Below are 25,288 nucleotides of genomic sequence, written 5' to 3'. Positions count from 1 at the left end.
TGATAATTTAAATATTTTCTTGAGAATCCTAGCAAACTGCATGTGTTTGCTCACTTTCATTTTGATCCATGCCTCTAAATGAATATATATATATTCATGCATATTGTTTCATCTTTTTCTGACATTTTCTTTCCTGGAGGCTTTGCTCAGTATTTAAGAAAATTCAAATGGCATGAGAAATATAATGAAATGATTTAAAATGGATTAAGTTTTGTGATTCATTTTTAATGTTTGATTTTATTTAGGAAGAACTTCACCAAGTACGGATCTATCTTCAACTAGACAACAAGTTGGAATATACTTATCCCTTCACTTTTATCTGGCTGTAGTTCAGCCCGTTAGAAAGCTATTTTACTTTTGAGAGGAAATGTGATCTGATCTCTTTTGTGATTTTTTTTTTTTTTTTTTTCCACAATATAAGCTATTTTCTCTTGAAGATACGGTTTTGACTGAGGAAAATAGGAGCAGCTGACTCACTATAGCTGCCCAAGTTGAGGGATAGAAAAAAATATTTAAATGTAAGATTGAGTAACTTTTTTCAATTTTTCCATTTTTAGATTTTTTACATTCACTGTTTTCTATCATAATTGATGTGTTCTCAAATAACAACAGCAACAACAAACAAACAAAAACACACCCACTTCTGATCCCTATCTGTATTCTATTAAAACATAGTACTACATAGTGTCCCTGTAACTGGACACTGTCACATTTAGGCATGTGCCTATCTATATGTATACATATGTGCGTCTCTTTACATATATGTAAAATTTATGTTTTAGTATATACATATATCGCTCTATGTGCAACTTACTTACAGTCAAGACCATAACATAAAATGGTCAGACCAGGAAGACTAAAGCTGGCTTTTCAGTGTGCAAACAATGTGACTTGGTAGTGTCACATAGCATTCTTTTGAACAAAGGCTCCTCAGCCTCAGTGTGTTGAACTCTATGTGGAAGAAGAAAAAGTAGACTGGGATCCTGTCATTTAAACAGTTTAAGCTGGCTTTTGTGGTTATCTTTTTTAACTTATCTCATATTTTTTGTGGTTACCTTTTAACACAATGGCACCACTCTTCCTATGAGTTTAGTTGCAGGGCTGGATCTTCTTTTTAATAATGTAAAAAGATGTGACAGTTTATTATGATACACCAATTAAATTAAGCTGTGATCATCAAAATATACAAAGTAAGCTGATGGTTAAAAATAAGGTACGTCCATTTCTTAGTTTGATTATCTGGGGAGCATGAAGAATTACTATTTCAAAAAGAAATAATAATAATAATAATAATTGTCCCTAAAACAAGGGCTGTAAAAGACAGAACATCTGTGTTTCTGCATATCAGATATGCACAGTTAGTGCTCAGTGACTTTGAATTTCTGTAGGGTACAGAAACAGCAAGATATTTTTTTTTTTCATTTTTAAAAAGAACCATGGGAAATTATAAGTCTGAAAAGAAGACTATGGAGCAAAAGTTACGACCTGGAGGAATTGAAGAGGTTGATTAATCTTTGGTATCTACAGAGTCCTGATAAAGGTCAAAGCAAACAAAATGTGAGACAAAACATTTATCTGTCTTTCTGAATATATAATCTCTTTTCAGGAAAGAGAAAACTGAAGAAAAAATAGTATTTCTTATTTTATATTCGTCTAATACTGTTCACTTTTAAACCATTATTGTATAGCTATAAATAATGATGTGATAAGTTATTCAGAGACCCTTATCTCTGGGTATTTCTTCTATCTTATGAATTTCTATGCCAATACATTAAGTAGTAATCCAGAAGACTTCCACTTTCATAGAGACTCTGAAAGCTGTATAAGAGAAAGCAAAATCTAACAAAAAACAGTAAACTTACATACTTATGTTGCAAATTGGGCAAGGAGAAGCATTCTTATTTGCTTAAATAAGAAATATTTTTATGTCATTTTATGTACATTTAGCACTGAATAATACCAACCAGAGGAACTAGGACCAGATTTGAGGTATTGTTACACTAGGTAATTTTTCTTGGGAAAGATTAGGAGAGAGGCTATTCTATAGCTGAGGTCTGCTTCTAAATGTAATGATTTTCCTGTATTTCTGTGGTGGCTCAGGAATAGTAAATTGTATTTCACACATATAGCTTACCTTTGTAGAATATCTTCTTATACAATGAACATCTGTTTTTGATTTTCCATTATTGGTATTTATCATGTCATATGTTGTGAAGATTTTCATGATTTCTTTGTAATGCAAGTAATTTGAGGTTAGAGTTGTGGCCAGAAAGATGGATATCTGCTTTGGCATGTTACTGTATTTCAAATATCTTTTAGTTACTTAGATTTATTTATTTATTTATTTATTTTAATGTTACTTGCATAGAATAGTAGACATCTGTGATCAGGTCAATCTGTTAGTATCATGGCTCTGAGAATACTTTACATCCTTTTATCAAAGTCAAAAGGTGTATACGAGGCTCAAGCATCTCTCTTTTCCTATTATAAACGTGAATGTTCCTGTAGCGTTTGCCTTTTCATAGCTGGTGATTTCAGGATAAGATTGTCTTCAAAACTATTAACTATTAGTTTCCAATTTACCAAGTGATTAATCCATGTAGACTATTATCTTCTTTTGCCAATGTTGTGTACATATATTATAGCTATAAGAATTTGGAATTTCAAGTTCTCTTATTTTGTACTACTGAAGTTTTGGTATCAGTGTCAAAGTGAGTATGTTGACCTCTACCAAAATGTATCAGAGGTCCACCTGTTTCATCAGGAAAAGGGAGCCAGGAGATGAGCACAGTACCAAGGTTGGACAAGGCAGAGACTTTCATCCTTTCACCAATACCTCAGCACCTGAGGAAGGAAAGCAGAGTAGATTGAGTGGTGGCAGGCCGGGTCAGCTGAAAGTCCAAATCACTAGGCAAGTTCATGGTGACTCTCCAGGAAGCCAGTCAGTGAGGTCTGAGGCCATATTAATGGTTGATTTGGCCAAGCACAGGCATGGCTGCAAGTATGATATGGCACCTGGAACTGGAGCCTAGGCAAGTCCCATGGGAGAGACTCAGCGTAAAAGCTCCCAAGGGAAGGAAGAGAAGCCTTTGCTTAGGGTTTCCAGCAGGGCATTCTGGAAACACTGTTTTGTGGTCCTTCACAAGCAGCTGAGGAGCAGGCCCTCAGCTATGCTCTCTGCCCTGAGCCCAGGCAGGCAAAACTTAGCTAAGGGGTACCGATATTCCTCACTCAGTATCAAATGATCCTTAGCCAGAGCATGGCTAAGAGGCTACAAAGCAATTTTAGAATAGGGAGAAGTTCAAGAGGTTCAGCCCATTCCAATACAAAAATGTTAAAAAACAAACAAACAAACAACAACAAAAACTTTTGTCTTTATATTGATTAAATATGATCTATTTTTAGTATTGTTTTGTGATTATTGGTTATTATAGTAAATTAATTGGTTGCCAATATTTATGTCCTATTGAAGGTCAACAGTGCAAATTGCTGACCTTCAAAGGGAAATGACTGTAACAGACTCTCATATAGGCGAGTGGAAATACTTTTTGCCAAGTCTAATGGCCTAGAACTGATTATGTTGAAATTGGTACATTCACACTCTTGTGGTTTTATGATTACTAGGTGTAAAGGTGTCTGTAGTTCTGAATTATCTTAGACATTTACGTTTCATCATATATACAGAAGCTACATACCATGATTGAAGAAACTGCTTTTTCACAAGAAGTTATATTTCCAGCTAAGTGTAAGTGAATGCTTTTGGCAGTTCTTCATCACTGGCTCTAGTGGACTAAAATGGTATCAATTTTCATGAAGGATATTGTTTATAAAATCTAGAAGAGCATGGTATTCATATCTACATAATCTGTCTTCTGGTTGCAGTGGATTAGGTGAAGAAAGCTGTTGATGCTTCTCTTTATTTCAAACACTGATGGTTGTTTGAGGGTAAACTTTTCTTTCATTGGCCTGATTGGGACTTTACAAGAAATGTAAAATATTTACGAGATGGTAGTTTCTTCTATGCTATGGAAAGATGTATGGTAACTTTTTGTATTAGTACATGATTGTACATGGAAGTACTGTTTGGGGTTGTATGGTTATCTTTGTGAATATATTTTCATATTTTTCATCTTTAAAAATTTGCTATGTCAGTGTAAAAATATTTTAATGTATGATACTGTTTCTGTGTATAGTATGGAAGTTCTGTTTGACAGACATAAGAATAATGTTTATGTTTTAGATCAGAATTGATATTTTGGGGTGATCAGATATGCATCTCATTGTTTAATGCCTTTTTAAGGAGCATAAAATTTCTTAAGATATGAGACATAGCACTGTTTTACTTTCCTGTCCATATAATATATAATGTGTATATAAATATATATATTTATATAAACAACTGTAGATGGATATTTAAGTGATAATAGAGTTTTGTTGTTGGAGTACTTTTTTGAAATAATGAAGTCAGGAAAACATCAACTCCATAAGCCCAAAGTTTTTATGAAAATACACAATGAGAACATAAGGTCCTAGAATAAGCTAAACTGAAAAATAGAAAATCCAGGAAAAGATTTTCTAGGGAAAAAAAAAAAAAAAAAAAAAAAAAAAAAGGAAAAGCCTATTATCTAGGCTGGGATAGATCCTTTTAAGACTATTTCATTGAAGCTGTTCCACATTTAATAAATCACTGCAGAGTTCATTGAAATGTTCAATTCCTATTCAGATTGAATCGTTTAACAGTCAAGCTGATATGAAGACCCTGTGTATCTTATTTTTGTTCATCTTTTGTTATATAGATTTTCACACACAAAGAAGTACAAGCAATCTCCCACTCAAGTCCTTGGTTTTATTCTAACATAAACTGACAGTATTTTTTCCTGTAAATTTCATGGATAGGAAAGGTGTTGAGGCTTAATTCCAACACTGACAGCTTCTTCAGAGAAATAGTTTAATTGTACATTTGAACAATATTAACCTGAAACATAATAGATAATTTGTGAAAAGGAGCAGTTAGTGTCTGGAAATGAGTTTGATTTCCATTCTCTGTGATTACTTCATTCAGCTGTACTATTTCTACCTATACTGAACTTTTCAAGAAATAAGGTTTTACATTTCTGTTGGACATTGCATTATGACTTGAGGATCTGTTTGTTGCCTTAAAAGAAGTATTTTTAAATTCTGTCAGTAAAGAGTGCAAATTATATTGAGGTGTAACTTTATAGTAGTGATGATGGACTTTTGACTTCCACATTTATTTATTTATTTATGGCAAATAAAGAAGACATAGTGATTGTTAAGTCTAAAAGTTGTCCTGTTAAGGTCAATAGCTGGACTGTCACAAGTGCAAAAGGTAGAATAAAGGCAATTGAGGTTTTGTTTTTAACACTACTTCAGGCATAAATATAGTGTTAGAGCCCCAGTCATCCAGGCTTTTTTGTTATATCATGCTTCATGAAGACAGTTTAGTTCTTTATTTCTGTTCTATTTTGATATCAATATATATACAAATACAACAGTAGAACACCTCTAATTTTGTTTGTCCTAGCAAGATTTAGCTAATAGATTATTTTTTCATCTTGAATAACTTTCCTGTTGGGGAAAGTTACTAGTTAATATTTATTCCAGTGTGCAATACTGACAAGGTACCACAATTTTCACACCTCCTCTTAAATGATTTCAAAACTTGTATCATATCCACATACCTGAATCTCTGAATCGCTTGGTATGGCCTCTGAATGCACTCAACACTGAGAAATTACTTAGCTATCCTATCAACATATTCAAGGTGAAGAAAATAGGATCGTTGCTAAGTGGGGTTCAGGCAACCAGCTTCTTATCATAAGCACTGTACCTCTTTCTGTTTGGAATTGTTCTGTATTTCATCAAAATGATATGGATTCATATGAATACAAGTAATTATAAAAATACTATTTTGGTCAGTTTTGTTAGATTATCTATACAGATTTATTTCTACCATAGTACAGTTTTAAAAGAAAAAAAAAAAAAAAAAAATCACCCAACGGGTTCTGTACCAAGGGACATCCAAATAATCATATTCTTTAGCACTATACAGAGCGTAATAACAGGCTAAAATATTCAGTTTTGATGGTGACACCATCAATAGATCCACCAATAGATACTTTATTTGAAATAAGTGGTTATTATATAATGGTTATTTGAATACTTAAAATTCTGCTGAGATTCTCAATATTCTCTGAGAATGTGCTTATTCTCTCCTGTTCATGCAAACTGCAAGACAACAAGAGGAAACATAGTAAACTTGTCCATTTAAAATCACTCCAATAGAGCTTGAGTGGAGGGTTACTTTTGCAATATCTTTATCATGTTTTACACCTTTATCTCTTTCTTTCTCTCCTCTTGCTTCTTCCCTCCAAAAAAAATAAAAATAAAAAATACCTCCCCCCAAACAAAAAAACATAAAAAACATTGGTAATCAAACATTGTATAATCAATAATTAGTTGTGACTCAATTTGCAACTTGTCTTGATGTCAAAAAGCATGCCACAATCCTTTGCCTACACTGCAGAAGGCTTCATATTTAACTGGTTTTGGGAAAACTATTAGCTCTCTAGTTTATCCACTCTGCAGCAATAGATTTTTCTTTATGCCACACAGCTCAATTATTGTTGGTATTAGATCTTTAGTCCTGACTTGGTTTGCTTCCCTACTTCTCATTTTCAGTTTAATTCTCTCCTATTATTAGTGTAGATATATATAATTCTCTATTCTGTGTGTTTCTTTCTATCTGGATATTTATATAGAACTGTGGGCCATATACCACTTTTCTTTAAGCTGTATTTGAAAATAGTTCTATTTTTAATAGAAAGGAAGGAATACAGTTTAGCATTTTATGCATTGTTATAGGAAGAATCTCTCCTTTTCATTACCTCAAAACAAATAAACAAAAAATCTCTCATATATATTTAAAATGTTATAGGGTTATAGAACATGATAATCTACTCTTGGCTTGCAGGCAGTATTTTCTTCTTCAACTGTTAATTTTAAAACTTTAATAAAGTGGAGCATACAATTTAAAAGTTTAACTCACTGCCTTCACTTAGTTTACAGCAATGTTTAAGAAACATTCTATAGTATGTTCCATGACTCTATAGTCATGGAATATATTTAAATAATTTTTAATATTAGTAATTTACAGGTGCCTTTTGTCAGAGTATCCTTCAAGAGTGTCAATTTAAAAAAAATATATAAATAAAACAATTTTTAAAAGAGTATTGCAGAAGTGTGCAAACATCTTAAGATAACAAATTTATATATATATATATATATTTAAAATGCCTAGTTACTTTTAACCTATTTTTTTTTTTACCTAATAATTTTATGAATGTTTCAGATAAACAGTGAAATATGAGAATGATGCAACCATGACTGGAGCGTGAAGAAGGACAGAGAAGTCACAATAAAGAGTTTCTTCATTTCAGCTATGAAGCTGACTATCACAACTCTTTTCACTTAGATATTCATTCAGTATTTACCTCCAAATTAAACATATCAGTAAAAAGGATATTACAGTTTAATTAGTTCCATTTTATTAAACTTTTAAACTTAATTCATCTTGATATTCTTTTTCATGACTGGGTATTAAGGTTTAATTTAGGTAATATGTGTTTTTTGTTTTGTTCCGAGATGTAAAATCTCTCGAGATTTTAAGAGTTCTAATTTGCCACAAATGCCATGTGTGTCTGGACAAATGCAGTAGCTGCAACAATTATGATTTTTTTTTACTTCATCCGTGCTTTATTCAGTAAAAATACAGTGTGTTATTTTGATGCATCAAAGATAAAACCATACAACAAAATGTGAAGAGTTAATATACATTTACTACAATGTAACTCTAGTGTAGACATTCAAAGTTGCATATAATGCAGCTATTGGTTCCTACTAGATAATGGATAGTAACTGTTTTTTTTTTTTTTTATAAAGCAGTTTATTGAAACATATTAAACCTATGTGATGTGAAAATATTTGTCATACTGTTGTGGAAACTCTTGCAGAAAAGTGAGGAGAAAATTTGTCAGTGTTTATCTATGAGAAAAGACCAGCATTACAGGCTCATACTGCTGTCATTTTTTTTTTTATTTTTTATTTTTTAATTTCTGTTTGTGGTTGCACATACTTCTTTGTCCTAAAAATGTGTTTTCACATTGCTTACTTCTAGTAAATATAAAGTATCTGTAGTCCTATATGTCTATGCAATCACTTCTTTTGTGTATATCCATAAGTACCACAGAGAACAACATTTACCTAAATTAAACCTTAATCCCCAGTCATGAGAAAGAACGTCAAGGTGACTGAAATTTAAAAGTTTAATAAAATGGAATTATTTGTGTATATACTCTTGTCTCTTTATTCTGTGGGAATACATATAAAGTACAAGGAACATTCAATATGTATTTGATACTGGATTTATACAGAGAAAACAAGTTTGACTTATTTGGGGCTCTTTGCTTTGCTCCAAGAATGGGAAAATGGAATTATGCTCTAAAATCATTAGATGCCTATATAGAGACATTGGAAACATATTCTAAACTACAACTGGGCTGTTTTATGAAAATGAAATAATTGTTAGCTAGTATGTTGAAAGTGTACATCATATTTCTCTTATTATTATTATTATTATTATTATTTTATTTTACTTTATTACTTGGATTGTTCCTAAACAGAAGATAAAAATACTAAATAAATAGCTTTTTCTGATCAAGGGTTAAACAGGGGATGTATAGAACTTTGAGATTTTGTTTAACCTCAAATATTTGGCATGAATGACACAGAAAGCATGCTTAGAGGTCTATACCTTATATATTATATATATTTATGAATACATAATATACATTATATACTCCTAGGTTTATACATCTTACATACTTTATAAGTAGCATACAACATTATATCTTAATATAAAAAAATATGCTTCATAGGCACTGGGAAACACAGGAAGATTGTGAATCACCCCGTTTGTGGCAAGTTCCAAAACTCAGTTATATTGATGTGAATTCACTTTTTAAAACTCCAAGCAGTTAAATATCATAATAGTAGAAACATTCATCAAAAATCCTTATTTTGACAGGTTCTGTTTATGAACTTTGAATTAAATAGATCTAAATAGATACTCTGTAATTTGTTATTTTACACAGCGTGTGTTTCTTTTAACAGAAGAATTATTATAAAATGTGATAGCCAGTATCTGAAAAAATAAAATAATAGTAATAATAAAATAATAAAATTCCTCTGTGACTAAAACACGAATCCATATTTTAGACTGGTGTAGATAGGCTGATAAAGTCTAACCTGGATGTGAATGGAGTTTGGAGTATTTTGTATCCGTCTGTGAATTGTGGACAAAATGATATGGCTTTGTATTTTTCATCAACATTATTCATCATCATTCATCAACAGTGTTATTGCACTAAGAAATTTCTGTTGCAGTAGTAGTTAGTTTTTGTTCATTTTGGCCCTAGAGAAATAAGAGCTATGTTTCATAAAATCAGTCAAATTGATATTTAGAAATGTCAACGAAGATATGATGGCATTTTATAATGTATCCCAAGGTAAATATAACCTTTTACTCTGAATTTTTGTTGTAGAAAATATGTGGTGAATATGTGGTGATATAGCCTGTTTCTTATTTGCAGGTGTGGTGTTTATTATTATTATTATTATTATGTTCATTAAATCACTGGATTTGGAAGCAGATTTACCTTTGTAGAAACTTTTAATGCAGTGAATTATTACTCATTATGCCAGATAATAACACATAATTTGAAATATTTGAATATAAATATGCTGTAAACAGTCTGCAGAGAAAGAAAAACTGATTTATCAGTATTAGTTTCACTGTACTTTGTGTTCACGTCTATGTGTTATGATTTTCTTTCATTTCAAACATAACATATGGCAGTGTTTCCTACTCAAAACATAAGAAATATATATTATATATAAAGTATACATTCTCTTTCTAAAATACGTGATCTTTCAGCATGTGTATTATGCAAGGCTTTGTTAACACACAGTTGTTGCTAGTGTTTTGGGTTTAGGGTAGTCTATAGAATACAGCTCCATTTTTATGAATGCAGTTTTCATCCAGCCACTGTGCCTTCTTAAGAAATTTAATAGAATATAGAGTAGCCTGCATGGGCTACAATAGACAAACTGTTGATGCTGAGGGTCAAACATTATCCAGTGTCCTACATAATTGTAAAAATCTGTTTTACATAAATGAAATACATGGTTTATTATTTATTCATATTTTGAGAGTTATTTGTTATTTTGTTTGTTTGTTTCCATTTTTACATCAATTATGATCTTAATTGAATTAGCGTAGTAACATACTTATGGACCAGTGTTTACCATAACATTGGTGTTAGTCACTTATCTAAAGTTTAAACATATTTAAGTCTTTTTCATCTCAAGATCACTGATTTCCACTATTTACATATAAGATGAAAACTCATAGAGAAAAATGTTAATTTTTAACTTCATTATGAGAATGTTAAAACAGAAGAGAATAAACACAACCAAATATAAGTATTCAAGGTATTAATAACTTTTTCCTCTGTGTGACACCAGCATGAAAATATCCGTGCCTTGTTTTCAATTGTTTTCCATGAAAATTAATAGTTTCCTAACTATATGTTTAGAAACATAATGTTCATCTTCTGATGTATATGTTTATCATCATAATACATGTATTATTTATTTTTTATGTATCTTTTTTTTTTTTTAATTGTAATTATTTGTACTTTTAATCAGACACGTAATACGTATCTGTCCCATATCCTGTAAACCACAGACTCATAAATATATATATATATTTAAATACAGCAATAATTACAGGAAACAAACAAAAAGAGATTGATGTCAACAGCATGGTAGAAAAAGTTTGTGTAGAGGTAGAATATTTGATCAAAGAATTCCCACTGAAGATGGGAAAAGTGGATTTTGTTAACCTGGGAGAAGAGGAATATTTGATGTGAGAAAAATGCAGGGGAAAGGGCAGAAAAGCATACATACTAACCAGAAGCTTTATGAAATGGTCCTGTGTTTCTATATGTAGCCTTCAGAAACCGAGAACAATGCCGTAAGACTTCCATCTTTAAACTTTTTTACTTTTTCAGTGTATTGTGTCCTCCTATTCTTTTACCATAACCTGCTGTCAAAATGGGCATAATTTTCTTGATGACACAAGGAAAATTTGGCAGGAAAATTATTCTACTTTGGAATAGTCTTTGGACAAATTGTTTCAGAAAGCTGACAGAAGTGCCTTGATGGTTTCATAACATATACATTAGAGTTACCTTCCAGGGTGATCTGAAGGAAGAATTATACTTCATACATTCTTTTTTTTAAGATCTGAAATAACATAGTAGCATACTACCCTGAAAGAGGGCTTTATATGTGCTCTGAAGAGTGATTATTGTGAATTCTTTCCATCACAGTGTATGAACTAAATGGCTTTTAAGAAAGTATCAAAATTAGACAGTATTCAATTTTTTGATCCTTTGAGCTAAGTAGTATTTCTATGTGGTTACACAGGGATCACAAAAATAAATAGAGAGATAACCAAACCAACCTACCCCCACTCCTCCCCCCCAAAAAAACGAACAAGTAAACAAAACAACAACAACAAAACTAAAACAAACAAACAAAAAGCAAGGAACCATGCTGCCAAGGTTATTACAGTGCTGTGGGGTGGGTAGCTCTCAATTTACAAATATAGTAAAATACGGGAAATCAGCAAGACAGAAAAGTTCAATTAGAAAGCATGAATAAATTAATGCATTGTGCTATTATAATGTGCTTTTTTGTTTTTAAGGCAACTATGATGTTTTCTATACAAGTTACTAAGATAGGTTGTTTTTAATTTTCACATGTTCAATATGCAGCAGCTATTTGAAATTGCTGAAAGAAATTGGACTAGGATGTGTTAAATACACAGGATTAACATATAAAATATAAGGATTATACTTATAGAATAATTTTAATTGTATAACTGTAAGTTACAGTGGCAAAACTAATATTTTTGACAATGTGATAACATCCACCTAAAGATGTATCTGCAGGTAGTTGCATTAAAGAAAGAAACAAAAAAAAAATGTATTGTTATTTTAGGCTTAGATGCTCATTTGTTCAGGGAGTTTTGTATATATCTCTGCCCTCTTGACTACTGGAAATTTTTATTCAATGGAATTCAAAGACTTTTTTTTTTTTTTCCAGATATTAGGGAATTGTATTGAATGGACTACAAAATTTCATAATTGAAATCTGAGGATGAGATCTTACACAGCATGTCCTCTGTATAAATCAGCTTCATAAGACCTCTGCAGTGATGCTGTGATTTCAGGTAATGCAGATGTTTCATTGCAGATGCTCTGCATCAATGGTCTGACCACACACAGCAAATTTGGTACGAGCAAAATGTGCTGGTTTTCCTGAATGTGCTCATACCATTTGTGTACCTCATACCCAATGGATCTGATTTCTTAAAAATATTGACTCACTGTACTCATGTGCTAAATAGGACACATGTACATGTTGACGAACACAAGAGCAGTATGTCTACTGAAGAGCAACAACTATATTAAAGGTAAATGGTGATAAAAAATAAATGTTTATTTATTTTTATATTTAGCTTTCCTAAATATTCAAGGTCTGGGTGTGATACAATGGATTATTTGAATTATTTCTCTGTATGATTCTGTTATCTTAAATATGTTCAAATCTTCGTTAATGGCAGCAAGTCATTCTATAAGGAACAGAGCCTCAGAAACAAGTAAAGCATATCTGATTTCATGAGATGCCCATGAAGTACTATAGTGATGTGCTGTGTGGATGCTTGGTACAACAGTTTTGATTTTTTAAAAATTTTTATTTATTTATATTTTTTTTCCCGATGATCTGCATTGAGTTTCTGACTGTTATATTCCTTCATGTTCTGTGAAGTCTTGCTTCCTGATACTATGGTTAGAACCTAAAAATTATCTCAGTAATCCTATTGTAGTTTATGCAACCTAGGAAAGATTCCTCCAGGTTACATTTTTTCTACAGGATTCCTGTATTATCTTTATTCAAAAATAAAGCCTTTTTTATTATTTATTTTTTTAATCACGTAACATATAGTGGCAATTACAGAGTAATAACACCGAGGAACCACGTGTCTGTGTGATTTAAGGGTGGCTGCATAGTAGTGTGTTCCATTGCAGTATATTACAGAGAAAAAATGCCTATTTTATTGGTCCAAACTATGGTGTTATACGACTTGCTGGAGGTACTAAATACTTCATATTGGTAGACCTCAAGACTGTTTTGTTTTGTTTTGTTTTTGAGTGAAGGGAGAAGCATATTCCACTTGAATATCAGTAAAAACAAATGTTTTGTTTGCTTTTTCTCACTAAGGTTGGTGTTTTGAAACTTTAACAAATCAATTTTAGAATGGTAAAGATGGAATTTGCAATACAAGTTAAAATGAGCTGCTTGCTTAGCTCTTACTTGACTTCTTTTCCTATATATTAATTCTCCTGGGATAAAATTTGTCTTTGAGCATAATCACTTAAACATACCTGAAGGTTCATTTTTTCAAGATAATTCTTTCTTTGTTTTCTCTAGCTTAGACTTTCTGTTATGTCAGCATTTAACTTATTTCTTAAGACAGTTTCTTCAGTTTACAGTATTAAAGAGCAACAAAAACAAAAACAAAACAAAAAAAACCCACACACAATGCTAATTACTGTTCCCTTACAGTATTTTAGATTGTTCTTTAAAATCTTTACCTGTGTACCATAAATATAAACATATGTAAAATACCAGTAACTAGAGCACAGCTCTGTGCATTTTGTGTATTTTCAGATTGTGTACTGACAACATTCAGAATATACAAAGTGTTTTTTTTTTGTTGTTGTTTGTTTGTTTGTTTGTTTTCTTAACAATTGAGCTGTGGATAGATGTTAAATTCCAATTCTTTCTATTCTTTGAGGTTGCAGTTGTCGTGCAATGCATTTTTTTTTCTATAGTTGTGCAATGTTCTCCTTCACTTCACAGAATAAAAACAATGAAATAAAGCAGAAAATATTTGACCTAGTATACCATGTCTGTCAGTTTGTCAAATTATTAGCTTAATATACAGAATATTCACCCAAAAGAAGAAAAGAAAATATTGTTTTGTTTCCTCTTGTGCATCATAAATGGCCTTTCTTGTTAAAACTAGTCAGGACAGTCATTTTCAGACTTCATTTGTTTCTTGATTCACAGCAATAAATGTTGTGTAGGCATTTTTCTAGCTTCTCTGTGTTTGTTTGTTTTTTCCTCTTCTATTTGCATATTTTTATATATGATATTTATAATCTTGTCTGTACTTTAAACATTGCATTTAAAAATACATATGATATAAAAAACATTTTTAAACAAAATATGTTCTCAGCTTCACTGCAGAAATTGCAGGCCTTATTTTGATATTCCCAGGAGGCAAGAATTTCATGACAGCATAAGTTAGTTTAAAGGCATCTCACTCCCTTTTTCTTAAAGGTAAAAAAGAATCAGTTCTTTAAAATGTCTAATCATACTTTCTGTCTCCTATACATAACAGAACACAATGGACAGTTTTATCTTGAAGGAATAAATCTAATTGTCTCTGATGGAGGAATAGGGCGCAGGGAAATTTCACTTCTGAAGGGCTTCATTTACTTGAAAATTCTGGTTCACATTTAACCATCTATATATCTATCTATATACTCCACACTACATGCAATCTAAAAAAATGCTTAAAGCTTGAAATTTTAGGAGCAAAAAGAGAATGCACCTTACATACAGAGCCAAGAATTTATTGTTAGTATAAGTCAAGGTATAAGTCAAGTCTTAACATACTAATTCAAATGTGCTGTTACTAGCTTAATTACAACACTAACATTTACAGTCCAAAATACCTAGGAAATAAAGAAAAGTTTCAGCAGTACAGATAAATTTGTACCAAAATTTTTAACTCTTTTTCTGTTTTTGTTTGGTTTTGTTTGTTTTAATCTTTTCAGTGTGGTGTTGGTACCTATATATATGATCAGTAGTAGTGGAGGGATAGTTTAAGGGGGAGCATGTCCTGATTTTTTTACGTGGAGGAATATATCATTGGTAGTGAAGGTTTATCTTTTTTTATTTTTCAGACATTGTCATTTTATTTGCTTTAATCACTGGTTGCTAGTTAAGGTGTCTCTGCCTTCCTTGATTTGCTTTTAGGTTAGAGTTTGAGAGCCTCCAAATTCTAATGTTTCTTAGTCTTTATAGATTTGTTAGACAAAAAAGAGCATTCATAGGGAATAGTCACTTGATTGCTAGCAAATGACTATTACTATATAACAAAACTGTACCAAGCATTAGTCAAAGCAAAAGCTGAGATACTGTATTGTCAAGTTAATAAAACTTCTGTGGCATGCTAATAGTAATGGCAAATCATTACATGTGATGTCATTGCCACTGGACTCCTGTCAGTAAAAAACCTTAGTCAATGTTTTCCTTGCATCACCTTCGAATTAACAATCAAATGAATTCTACCTGTTCAGATTTGCAGGTCTGGATCACTGTACTTCCATAAACATCTGTACTTCAGATACATGAGTATGATTACATATGTATTTCTGTTATTTCTCATTGTTATTCTGTGACAATTGCTGACAGCAGACCTGAAGACTACTTAAACCAATCATAGTGGTTAGTTCTGTGTTTTTTAACAGGAAAAATGACACATAATTTTACAATGTTTGCTTGAGTAAACTTGATGGCAGTGTAGTGCTATTGTCATAGTATACTTCATACTTGGCTAGCAGAATTTCTTATTTTTCATTTTACATCTGTGAAGATCTGTTCTTGTTAAGTAAAAGTCAGATATAATGTTCAGATGATTTTAACTTGAATTCAGTTTCCCTGAGGACATATTTGCTAAAATAAAATTAATACAGGCAACTGTTTTTGATCCAGACGTACACTTTTAATCTGAGAATTCTCTGTGGCATATGTGAGTTTAAATATGTTTAGATGTATGTGAATAAGGTCCCTGAGAAGAGAGTTAATTTTAGTCAAAATTGGTAGCATTAATTTTTTATTCTCCTTTTTCCAAATTTGACAATATACAATCATACTAAATAAATATTTTTCCCACTACCTGATTTATATTCTAATTTTTGTTAGTCTTCTTTTTGACACAGCTGCTATTGATGTTGAAACTGCCTCTGGGAGTTGAAAGAAATCATTACTGGAGGTAATTAATTATAGTTTGAAGAAAAGTTTCAGTGCTTTCAGAGCAGTAAACTATGATAATACGAGGTTTTTATTTACAGTGTCAGCCAAATTGACAATAGATAAGTATATAAGATATAAGATCTTGATATATGCTGTATTGTATGCCTTCTATCTCTGATCTGAAGAGTTCTCAAGCACTCAGAGGAATGATGCACATAAATTACATTGACAAATTGACTTGTGGTTCCTCCCCCCCCTCCCTTTTTTTTTTTTTTTTTTTAACAGTACTCTAAAATTCATTGTCTTTTTCCTTTCTCCTGAGCAAGTATCAAAGCAACAGTAATCCTCAACAAGAATCATTAAGTGGGAGGTCACACAAGCATTTGCTGTAAATATCTACATGCCATCAACATTGCGTAATAGAACTGCACTATTTTTTACTGCATATACAATATTTTAACTGAAGCAAAAAGAAAAGCATTGCACTTCTGAAGTGTAATACTCTCTATGTAGCAATCACATTAAATGGTGTACAGTATTACAGTTTTGGCAGAATTACACTTTTGAAAGGTCAAGTTAATGTAGCATCATCGGTGCTAGTTTAAAAAATAATCTCATTGAAAAACAGAAGAGCACAGTGTGTTTTTCCTTTCTGCATATTAGTTTTCTTGGGTAGAAATAGTCACACTTACAGGGTTGAGACTTACCTATGTGTTTTGTGTTAGCTGTTTTAAAAGGATCTTCCAATTCAGTGTCTTTGGTTTCTCGATTGTTTCTCAGAGGCTTTTTCATTTATCTTGGTATGAGAGTTTAAATAGAGTTCTGGAATTCTGAGGTTCTACATCCTCTAAACAAAGCTGTACATTGGAAGCCATTACAACTGTCTACATACCACTTTACCGAATTTCCTCATCATCATAGGTACACAGAGTATTAATGAAACAAAATACTAAAACTCGGTATAAAATACAATAAGTTCAATAAGTTAATTGTATGTCTTACATTTTGGAAACTTTCATTCTCAAATTTTCATTTATTATTTATTCAATACAGTAAACTATTTTCCTGTGTGTTTATCCAGCTGATTAAAATTATTTAGGCTGCAATACTTGAAAACACTTTCCCTGTGTTTAGTGTCAGAATGCCGTTAACCCCTTCCAATGAAAGGGGTTCTCTTAAACAGAGAGACTTGTTTTTTTTTTTTTTTTTTTTTTTTTTTTCTAACTTGGATTTTTAACTGGTTTTCCTATTTAACTTAAATTAAAACAAACAAAAACAAATAATAATAATAAACAGAATTTAAATACTCAACGAGTTATAAACATATGGACTACAAATGATTACAAAATAATTAGGCTACAAAACTGTGTTTTACTTTAAAAGATCTATACTGAATTCACTGGGATTCTGCATATTGATCATACTGAGAATATCAAAACTTTTGATAAAGTGACAAATATTACATTTTAAACAGGAGGAAATGAAACTGAAAAAATAAGTAACCTTTTGGATTAATATAAATAAATGAACTCTTAAAACTTATTCATTTTCTAATCCTTTTCTTATTTCATAGAAAATGTAAAACATGAAAGATGGAAATTAATTTAATATTCAGTGAACATCAAGGATATATTCATATTGAAAAATATTCTACAGCTAAGTACAGTCATTAAAATCAAAGAACAGGGAAATAATATCAACTTGTAAATAATATAAAAAGAAAATCAGAGAGGATGGTGGCATCATCTACTTTGGGTATTTAACTCTAATGAAATTCAGAGACTCTTCTATTTTCATGTGTTATTTAGAGAAGTCATTTAAAAAATTGTTGATTGGTTAGAAAAGTGAAAGATAACGCCGTTAGTGTTGTGAGAGCCTGAAGAACACTGCCTTGCTAACAGGTGGCTCAGTCAGTTTGGTCAGGAACAAGCTTTTTGGTTATTACTAAATAACAGCAGAGCTATTGCTGATTAGTTAACTTGGCCCCTTCAAGAAGATAATTGGTTCTGTGCTGATCTAGTTTCACCTCCACCATTTGTCCCAGTCTATCCTAGATGTACAAATTGCTCCCTAGGCCCTGGTACATTTGCATCCTCTGAACATTCTGCTGAGATTTTTAACTTAGTCACTGCACATTCATCACCGTAGTGTTTTCTTTCTCTTTAGTTTGCTTTGCCAAATAATGACAATAAGGCTAAACATATGTATACATTCCTTTCAATAAGTTTAGAACCTGTTGATCAATAACAGTCAAATGATTAAATCAAACGATAAGTGCTTCACAATAACCGAGTTCCTATGGGCTTTGGGAAAATTGTCCTGCTTGACAGAGGAAAAAGACACAAATTAGTTTTGGCTAGAGCTCCTTAGTGAGGGGTGGCTAAAGGAAACAGGTAAAATTTGACTGGTATGTGTTATCTGTGGTAGCAGCTGACCAGTCAGCACTGCACATGTGCCCTGTGGAAGATAAGAGAAGTTAAAGAGCAATTAGCACATAAGATAGTGGACTAATTCTACTATTCATATAAACTTGTTTGGTCTCTAAAATATCTGTGTAAAAAAGATAATTAGTATAACTATTACTTTGGACTTTGAATAATGCGGCCTGTTTCCTTATGTTATCCATTATAAAATTTCCAATTAATCATAACAATTTAAAATTTTATTTTATTTTTATGTGGAGCGGAGCGGGTTCCTCTGCCTTTGGGGGGGAGGGCGGCGAGAGTACTGTAGGGAACTGAACATAAAAAACATCATAGTTTGTTTTACTTTTTGATTGATGGTATGTGGATTTGAAGGTGCTTTGTGTAAGTGAATTATATGAGGATTATATCCATAGCACTTATTTGGCTATACATATAGAGGCTGGGGGAGGGGGGCTGGGGGGCAGAGCAGGAACCCTTTTTTCCAAATACCTCTTAACATTTGTAGGAAGAAAGTTTTTTTTGATTCAAGTGCAATACTTGGTAGGGCTTTGTTGTCTATTGCCCACTCTTGGATGTAGGTTATATGAAGAATCAGCTGCAGAAAACATCTCTTAACAATGCCAAAAGGTATTTTTTACCTCAGACAATTAGGTTTTAGATGTGGCTAGAATAAAGAAACAAATGTAATGAACTAAGGTTCTGTTGGCAACAGATAGCAGCAGAATATCAACAGTTCCTTTAGTTTGTTGGTTACCATGGAAACAATCAAGTATGAGATGTTGCTGACACAACTGTGACTGCAGCAGCAATCATTAACTTCAGAAGGGCTGTGCTTTCTGCTTGACATTGCTTGCATTTGGTTATCAGTTCCTTTCATTAGGATAAGCAGGGACTAAAAAGGAAATGCTTTAAGTGTGGATTATTGGGTGTTCAGGCTCAGGCTAGAGAAATGTTAATGTTTATAGCCCACTTTTTCTACTGGTGCATATCTATTTGCATGTGGTAAGAGTTACTTGGAAGAAACTCAACAGAATATAATGGTGTAATGCTTCTTATGTGAGAAGAAATGAAAGTGAAATTTTGTCACAGTTCTCATGATTGATGAGATTTGTAAAATGAGAGGGAATGAAATTACTAAATAGTTTTTCAGGCGAAAAGATCACTGAGTTTCTCAATCACTGATGACTGCTAATCAGTTTGTTGAGTGATGATTGGAAATGTTTTGCTTTGACCTAAAATGACTTAGCAGTTTGAGTTCTAGCTAAATTATTTTTTTTGATAAGGAACCACATTCCTCTGTATGTAAGCTTTCAGTTTCTTGTTTTAAGAAGAAAAAATATGAGTTGGTATTTTATAGTTTTATAATTCCCTCCATTTTTGCCTTACTCTCAACAGGAATTTGTTTTATTCATAATACTTAAATCATTTTTTTGTTGTTGTTCATGAAGGTAGGAGAGGGAGTGAAGGATGTTAGGGATGAAAATGACACTGATGTTTTAGAAATCTTTGTAAGATCTTCCTCCTTAACAATTTTTCCTACTCATTTTTTTGTTTGACAAAGGATTTGTTGTGAGTAGGATGCAGAAAAATGCATGTGTGTGTGCATGTGATCTCATGTTCTCTTATTTATAGAATGACCTCTCTTTGATCAGTAACATATGAAAACTGTAAACCCTTCACTTTCCAAAGTAGATTTATTGTATAAAAGCTTTGGGCAGAAGTCAGGTATGATTCAAACACTATTTTTTGTGAAAATCCTATTTTAAAGCTGTAGTATTATTTCTATTAGTGGTCTAAAATGCTGACTTCTTATAAGTACCTGTACTGTTTGTGAAATGATTCAAAACTGAAACATTTCTTAATACTTCTAAGGAGGCTTATTTAGCCAAAAGTTAAATTTGCTTTATAGTTTTATATTAGGAGGCAATGCTAGCTTAAACAAATTATGATACATGCAAATTAGATAACTCAGAGAATTAAAATCTCTTCAGAGAGCTCTAAGAAAACATTTTGATATCTTGTTTAGTCGGCCATATTCAATAGTAAAATTGTAGGGAATACAGTTCTAGTTACTTTTTAGAACTCTTATTTCAGAGTTTATTTTCTTTTGGAGTACTTAAAAGAGTGAATGCTCCAATTCAGGTTATATTGAAATCAGTAAATGTGTTAATTTCACGTATTAAGAGAGAAAGTCATCTTCTCTGTATTCATCTGTATTTGTTTTTTTGTTTTTTTTTTTTTTTTTTTTTTTACTAGGTTTGTTTTGCTTTTGTTCTGTTTTGTTTTGTTCTTCTAGATCTAAGTAAAATTTTTGAGCACTATAAAAATTCTGTTAAAATATAAAATGTCACATGCAGAAAACAATATCAAGTCCTTATCTGTGTATGAACATCTCTATGAGCAGAACACATAATACAAAACTTTTCTTGAAAAGTGCAAGGTGGGAGGAAAGCTGAATTAGTTAATACACCACCTACTAGTACAGACAAGCCATTCTTTGGAACACTTTGCTTAGTTTGTAGGCAGAAGCAGTGTCAGTGTTTCCCTCTCTGCATTTACTTTAGGTAGCAGAGATTATTCACAAAAAGTCTCTAAGCAGTGCTAAAAAGGAAGTCGGAATTGCAGATTGGATTAATTTGCTTGCAGGGAACTACAATCTGGCTCTGCTTGGAAGAGTAACACATCACTTTAGCAAGATTTATGGCACCTTTAAGCTGAAAAAAAGTTTATTCATTAAAAAAAAAAATAAAAAAATGTGGTGGTCATGATTGATCAAAGCACTGTCCTTGTGATTAATAGTTCTGTGTTGTACGTTCAGTTTTGTGCAGGCTTGAAGAAGGCAGGTAGTAGATCCCTGCTTCAGATTTCTCATCAATCAAAATGGATGATATTTTCCTACTTTATTTCTTTATTATGAGGAAAAAAAATTGCTTATAGGGCCTCTACAGAATGTGGGTCCATAGTACCTGAGAGAAATTTAAAATAGTGATATCCACTACCTACATACACTTAAAATATTAATATTCTTCACTGTGTTCTGATCACTGCTGTGTGGTTGGTCCACAGTTTTCTTTGGTCTTCAAGACATTTCACTTGTATGATACATACAAGTGTCATGTGAGTATCTGTGAGTAGCTCTATATATAGGTGAACTTTGCAGCTTGATTTTAGTTATATTTCATTTATATATGTAATTATATGACAGATGTTGCCCTTTTAAAACTGTGGGTTTTTTTTTTTGGGTGGGCCTCTCACTACAAGAAGGACATTGAGGTGCTTCCTAAGTTTGGATTGTGTCCAAAGAAAGACAATGATGTTAGTGAAGGGTTTAGAGAGCAAGTCTTATGAGGAGCAGCTGAGGGAGCTGGTGTTGTTTAGCCTGGAGAAAAGGAGGCTCAGAGGAGACCTTATCGTGCTCTACAATTACCTTAAAGGAGGTTATAGTGAGGTGAAGGTTGGTCTCTTTTCCCAAGTATCAAGTGATAAGACAAGAGGAAACGGCCTTAAGTTGTGCCAGGAGAGGTTTATGTTGGATATTAGGATAAACTTCTTCACTCAGAGGGTTGTGAAATATTGGAGAAGCCTGCCCAGGGTCATAGTTGAGTCACCATCCCTGGAGGTCTTCAAAAAAAAAAAAAAAAAAAAATAATATAGAGGTAGAGCTTAGTGACATGCTAGTGGTGGATTTGTCAGTGCTAGGTTAACGGTTGAACTGGATGATCTTGGAGTTCTTTTCCAACTTAAATGTTTCAACCTATGACATTATCAAAAATAATAATAATAAAAAGAAGAAGAGCTTGAAAATGTGTATAAAAATAGTTCCCTTCTGTGTATTACCAGATACTTATCATTTTCCAGTTTTCCATAATAACAATTTTACAGAGAAGTGGTATAGCTTGAATATCTCGACAAAAACCCAGGTGACCTACCAGCAGAGAAGTGTTTCTTTAATGAATAAGCTCTTTAATTATATTCTTGTTCTGCTATATGCTCAAGATTGTAAAATTGCTGGAGAAGAGTAAGTAATTGAATAGCAATTTGTGTGAATTTATTAAATCAATTAGATTTACAAAAGTAATTTGAGACACAGTACTGCTATATTGTGCACACCTAGTATATAAAAATTTTAAAATAGATGCTTGTAAGTGTAGCATAGTTTCTAATGGGAATTTGTCTTGGTTATAATAGTAAAAATGATTGATTCTACATGTCTTGCAAAGCTTATTCAGTAAGTTTTTCTAATCCTAATAGCACCTCAGAGGTAGGCCATATCATTCGAGACTGCTGGGGAATCTCTAGATGCACTAAAAGATTTCATAAACTGATGAAAATTTATAGCAGGAATTTAAATATTTCTGTGCTTTCTTCACCTTAGTCCTAAAAACACTGTATTAACTAATCTGATAGCTAGTAATTTCTGTATGATTTGACCTTCCATGTACGTTATATAAAAGTTTTCTAATGTACTATGCAATATTTTAAGTGGTACCTTAGAAAATTAAAGCAAAATGATTTTGTGCATTTTGGTGAGTTTATGTACTGTAAGTAGCCAACTGGAAGGAGAGAAAATGGTTATGAGGACTTACATGGCCAATAGATACTTTAGTTTATCTGAAAAGGTGAATTTTTACCATGGTGTCATGTGAATTATATGAGTTTGAGAGAAGTTGGTATCAAAAGACTCAAGGATTGAAGCTGAGGTGTTACTGCCTATTCATTTTTTATCCCTCCTATCTTATAAATAATGAGAGAGAGGATGTCTGTTTAAGCTTTCCCTAGTGTGATAAATAAGATGTAATAGTTACAGACTTTATTATCCCTTAACAAAAGCAGGACTTTATGATGTAGTTTTCTTTGTTGCCCTGATTTTATGGCAATCTCCTTCCTCTTCAGTCTTCCACAAAATATCTGCGATCCTTCATGCAGTATTTCCTATCCCATGAGACTGTTTCATTGTTTGCTATCTGGACATACACAAGACTTTGAAATACAATTTCATTCTCTACCTTTATTTATTTATTTATTTTCTTTTTTCTCTCTCTGCTTTCAAATGTCCTTGACATCTGATAATTAAAGCTGCAGTCACTATTGTATTACTTATTCTGTCTCTCACTTTACCTCCACCAAGTTGCTTGGATATTTAAGTTCCCCTCCCTCACCTCTGGTCTTTAGAGACTGTGTGTATTAACTTTCCACATCTCTCCTTAGCCATCCACAATCAGGAAGTTTTCAGTCTATGTAGAAGAGTAGCAGTTTTGATGAATGTTTATTATTATTATTATTATTATAAGAATTTGTTACTGATTACTTCAGTGTGTACAAAGTCAATGTGGGGGCTACATATTAGTATTAGCATCAAAATAGTTAGTTAATTTTGCTCTCCATTAGTTTTGGAGAGCAAAATTAAGTTTATTGTTTGCTAGAGTATGCACATGTATTCCATTGATAAACAATGATGTATCATAGAGATCAAAACAGACCAAATGAATGTGTTTGAGATTAACTAGATAGATTGACCATTTATTTAACTAAAAGTGGGTGTTGAAAAAAAAAGTATATATTTTCAAAGTGCAAAAGCAAGTAGGTGAAATAGTATTCAAAGGATGCACAGTTAATTTTGTCCACAGAGGGTGGCCTCAGAATATTACTATAGGACAATCCATTTAGTATGTGTTTTAAGGCAATAAAAGAGAAGTGCCTGTAGACTACCACTATCTATGTTAGCTTGCATAATTTTTCTATGGCCTCTTTGTGTATTAGGCAGTCATTTACGGAAATGAAGTAATAAAAACCCTGGTCTTAAAATATTACTGTTCAATGAACTTGGAAATATCCTGAAAATCAGATTCCTATTTATGTAAGTTATAAAACATTAGAGAAGCTAATGAAATGAAGTAAACTTGAATTGGGTTGCTTTATTCAGATTCCTGTATATTCTGAATTTGTAACAGCCCTCTGCCACTCCCCACCTCCTCCCCCTTCCCCCCAAAAAAAGGGGATAATGGAAAACTGTTATAACTAAATTCTACATGTCTAATTAGTTGTTGCAACAACCAGTAAAAAAAGTGAGTGATCTCCCTGTCCTTATCTTAACCATTCATCTCTTTCAATCTTATTTTCTCCCCCTTTTTCTTTGAGGAGGGGTACTGAGAGAGTGACTATTGTGGAATTAAGCTGCCCAGCAAGGTAAAACTACCACAGTCCTTTTTGACAACCAGTGTAGGGCACAAGGAATTTGAGATAAGGATGGTATTTGAGAGAACTAATGGACAAAATATGGACTAGATATATTGTAAGAATATAATAGCTGTGAAAAATGTACAATGTAATAATGACTGTGAAGAACATGTGTTGTAGTAATGTGGTGAAGGGATGAGGGATACAGTGTGTCTAAATTGTCCACTTTATCAGTGTTGTGGGGATTTGCTTTGGTGTGGGGATTTTATTTTATTTTTAATGTAAATTACTTTTGTGAAGATTGTGATCATACTGATGTAAGAGTAGTGCTGATGGCAGCCAGGAGGGCCAACCGTGTCCTGGGGTGCATCAAGCACGGCGTCGCTAGTAGGTCAAGGGAGGTGATTGTCCCGCTCTACTCTGCGCTG

The 25,288-nt window shown here is 32.3% G+C and overlaps 1 long non-coding RNA gene across 1 annotated transcript in view; it reads left to right on the top strand.

Moving 5' to 3' along the window:
• The first annotated feature begins 1,150 nt into the window (after positions 1-1,150).
• The window catches only part of LOC118162875, an 81,287-nt gene continuing 57,149 nt past the window's right edge, over positions 1,151-25,288 (top strand). Inside the window, exon 1 of the long non-coding RNA XR_004748689.1 lies at positions 1,151-1,213. This is a non-coding gene — a long non-coding RNA (uncharacterized LOC118162875). The remainder of the gene's footprint in view (positions 1,214-25,288) is intronic.

The sequence above is a fragment of the Oxyura jamaicensis genome, chromosome 2 (genome assembly GCF_011077185.1).
Source record: "Oxyura jamaicensis isolate SHBP4307 breed ruddy duck chromosome 2, BPBGC_Ojam_1.0, whole genome shotgun sequence".
Lineage (NCBI taxonomy): Eukaryota > Metazoa > Chordata > Aves > Anseriformes > Anatidae > Oxyura > Oxyura jamaicensis.
The sequence above is the reverse complement of the archived record's forward strand: the minus strand, read 5'-3'. Positions and strand labels throughout refer to the sequence as shown.